Source organism: Aptenodytes forsteri, unplaced genomic scaffold, assembly GCF_000699145.1.
Source record: "Aptenodytes forsteri isolate BGI_AS27 unplaced genomic scaffold, ASM69914v1 Scaffold216, whole genome shotgun sequence".
Classification (NCBI taxonomy): Eukaryota; Metazoa; Chordata; class Aves; order Sphenisciformes; family Spheniscidae; genus Aptenodytes; species Aptenodytes forsteri.
In genome coordinates, this window is record NW_008796114.1 from 2,457,273 (window position 1) to 2,461,571 (window position 4,299).

The following is a 4,299-nucleotide window of genomic DNA, read 5'->3' on the forward strand; positions in this document are numbered from 1 at the left end:
GCGCCTGCTGCCCTCTGCTGCCGAGCTGCTGCCGCGCTGCGGGTCCCCCTGGCCGTGCCACCGCAGACTCCGGGGAGTCCTTCTGGGGGGCTGTCACATCCTAGCCAGGCAGAGCCGGTCTGTCTCTTCTGGGCGAGAAGGCAGGAAAACGATTGCTAGAGACCATTCCTAGGGTTTGATCTGCAATCCGGCAGCTGCTCTGAGTTTGTTCCCCCCCTGAAATGTCCTCCTAGGAAGTCTCCCCCACTCCTTCTGGGCAGTTTCCTGGTGTAGGAAGAAGACCAGAAATTTTAGTCTTAACAAATTAATTTAAACTTAAAAAAATCAAACCGGTCAAAAAAAGTCAAGCTTTCTCTGTCCTGGCTTGCTGAAGAGCACTGCAGAGGTTTTTTGGGATGGGAACTGGGAGCTTCTTCAGGGAAAGCAAGAAACCTCAGACATTTGAGTTAAATAGGTATCATGAAAAATGAACAAACATATAGAATTAAAAGCATTTTGAGAACAAGTCCCTTTTCAAGGACCCCTTCTTGCTGTTTATTCTGCAAGCATTTTTAGGAGAAACAAGATAGATAGATAAGGCCTTCAGTATTTAATAGGGAAATGAGGAAAGATAGCAACTTACAAACACATTTCAGGCTTTTATCAACATAGTGCCCAAGACATATATTATGTGCCACCAACTTTGTGAAGTTTAAAATTTCTTGGCTTTCAGACTTTGGTGTGAAAGGTAAAACACCATTTTAGTGCTTTCCCTTAGAATTATGGGTGGCTTCAGAGAAATTAGCAAGTTTCTTGCATTGAAATCATAGGAAATAATTCACAGCTACAAAAACATGTTGAATGAAGATGAAAATAGTGTTACAAAGAATGAAGAAAGTGTCTTTGGGATATTTATGGAAGTGTACTGGAGAACCTGCTCATCAAATGTCTTTGAATTATTATCTGAAAAAGATCACATAAACATGTAATTAGTGCCTCTGTAATTACACCATATGGCCCCACACATCAGAATTAAGATTAAGCGGGGGACATTACTCCAGTACTTCTTGATGTCCAAATATCTCCTCTGCGTGATGAACATACTTGGGCAGGCTCACTGCTGTGCTGTGCCGTGCCGGAGCAGGTTCTGCTGGCTTACTGTCCCACCAGAAGGGAAGCTTTTACTCAGAAACCACATCTGGAAAGTAGCTGGCAAGTGCTGGAAACCACTCTCCGAGGGATCTGTTATGAACAGGTCACAGGTGGAAAGAGTGTTTCCTGGCAAAGCATGGATAGACAGAGGTGACTGGGGATCCTTTGTAAGGGAGCTGATCATTTCAGTGTGTTCTTGACAAGGAATCTTCTATCCAGGGGGCACTACTGGGAGTTCCCCGTGGCACTTTCAAGGGACATCTCCCATGTCTTCATTCCCCGCCCCCCCCCCCGCGATAACACCATCTGAGCTGCTAGCAGAGTACTTCAGCTGGTAAAGCAAGGGTGGTTAGCTGGGGATACGCCTAACTGGAGCAGCCCACCTCTAATACACGTCTCATAGACCCACTTGGTTTGGACAATACAGCTATGCCCTCAGTCCTGCTCCAGTGCTCCCACTGGTGGCGTTCCTCCTCAGATGCTCTGTGCAATCCTTCTTATGTTAGGTAGGAGCCAGGAAATACCTGGTACCATTTTTTCCTCGGCAGGATGTCTGCGCCTTTCTTTGCTTAAGGGCAGAATACATGTAGGACCGTGGAATACATGTAGGACCACAGAACACCAAAACTAGCATCTGTTTGCTGCCTGCTTGGCTGAGCTGGGCTACAAGAGGACTGGACAATAAATCCAGACAATATCAGAGCAAAGTAAAGAAACCATAGATCTTCAGCACAATTAAAGATGCCAGCATCCTCTCATGGAGAGCGACTCCTGCTTTGAATACAGTGTGTTGCAGGAGGTCATTGGAAAGAAACCTCCTCTACCACCTCAGAAGCCATGAGATCATCCTCTGATGTGCAGACCCTCTCATCCACTGAGAAGGAGATGACTTAGATACTTTATCCTCAAGCCTGAAGCAAGGAGGATGGAGAAATACCTCTGCTGAGCCTCCTATAGCTACACCACCTACCCTACAGTACACCAGGGCCACAGACCCAGGCTCACCTGTAAACACTGAGCTGCTTTCCCAGGGCACTCTACCTTCAACCCCTTGGTTTGACTACCCATCACTGTCCCCCAGCCTTTTGGGGACACTCTGCCACTAGCCACAGGGCTTGGGCTTCACACAGCCAGGCCTGTGCTATCCAATGGCTTACCACTTTTTCAGACAAATCATGCCACTCCTGCAGCTCTGGCTGATACAGACAAGATGACCTACACCAAAAGAAGGCTCAGGACTCTAAGAGTGGGTCTTCCCCCTGGTATGAGATGGTGAGCAGCATCATCATCTTGGTAGTCTGTTTCTGTGTCTTCTAAATCGAGGAGCAAAGCCAAGTGTAATACCCCAGAAGGGATGTAGTTCTGCAGCACTAGCCACTCAGCAAGGGGCAAGAACAAAGACAGCGTCCTCCCAATATCGCACCTTATCCCCTGCCTTACGCTAGCATCCTCACCTTCCACAGGCTCGTGTCTCAGCGATATAGTACTGTTGTGCAAAGTCACCATCTGACTTAGGCATCACAACAAAAGAAAAAACAGTGAATTATTAGTGTTGGTAGTTACTAACTGAAGCCCTAGAATAGGTTGGAATATTATCCCTTGTGATTATTATGAGTGTGGACCACATCAAGTGGGTATGATTCCTATCTATGGTTCCGGCACAACCGGATGCTTCCTGAAGACGAGAGGCTGTCATGGATGTATGATGGCCAGCAACCAGTCAGAAGCGATCCCCTCGGCATATCACCTCGCAGGCTTACGTGACAATTAGGTGGATGGTTGGCATGCCAGTGGAAGAGTCTGGCTAACCACCTGAAGGCAATCGCTGTCTACCATCAAACCGGAATGTAGGCTCAGAAAATTAAAGTTGGTACCAGCTTTTGGTGCAGGGCCTGAAATGAGTTGATTAGTTGTTGATCACACGGTCTGGAAGATATCAGTCTGGACATGGTGAAGTGACCTTGGTGTCGGGGATCAGAAGCAGCTCAGAAGGGCTCTCATTATATGGAGGAGTACGAAGAGGGCAACAGTTGAACCAGCTTCAGCTGCTGTCAGCCAAAGCTCTGCCTTTTGCAACCTTGTGATACAACAAAGATCATGTAGAGGCTCCTTGTAATGGAAGGAATGATGGGTTGTGGAGGTCTGCATAGAGCAGATAAATGACATGTCAGATGGCGTGGCTATGATTGCTCATCGGGTTTGATTGTGTCCCACCCCATCCCAGTGGTACTCTTGCACTGTGGATATTGACAGGTTGCTGCAGCCTGGGATGTCCTCAGAGACAACCTTGAGGAGCCAGAGGTTGACATTATAGGCACAGCTGCAGCTCCCCGACCCCTTGCTTATCACATGTTCTGAAGCAGTGCTTTTCTCATGGCACTCATCTTTGCAGTTCCCTGAAAAGAAGCTCTTTGGAAAATACTATTTTTTAGATGAGCTGCTGGAGGAAAAAATTGCATTTTCTCAGCTTGCAAAGGGCCTGTATTTTCAAAATCTGCCTACCTCTTGGTTCTCTGTGATGTCAGTAGCTACACATTTCTGCATACCCTGCCCTTCAACCTTTTGTTGGGGGGCAACCACAGGTGTCCTTCAGAAATAACTGCCTGTGGGCTCGTGCACATCCCATCAGGTGCCTTCATTAAAGGACACCTCTGTCTTTGGCACTGGTCTGGCTTTTCAGGGGACCTCATCTCCTTTGGTTCTGTCCGTTGGTCTCCGATTGTAGATAGGAGCTGTGAACCAGGCTAGCTATGATGGCCATGGGGAGACACTGCCAGGAACGCCAGGAGCGCTGGGGCTAGAGGTGGTGGCCGTGGTTTCTTACACCAGGAGGAGCCTGAGCCTTCCTCACCCTCGGGACCTTCTCAGGAGCACAGTGAACTTGGGGCTAGTTCCCTTGCCCCTGCCCTCGGATTTCACACCATTACATGAAAATCCTTGACTCTGAAGGACAAGTTCTGTTCTCTACCCATCCTGCTCGAGGATCCCGGCATCCTGAGAAGAACGTGCTGTCCCCAGGGGACAGGAGAAGACGGCTGGTGTCGGTGGCTGCAGAAGAAGGGGCAGCCTCAGCCACCCTTGCCCACTCGGGCATCAGCTCCTGCTTCCCAGGGGGAGCCGGGGGGCAGCGCGGCGTTCGGCTTCGGCGGGGGCGGCAGGAGGAGCGCG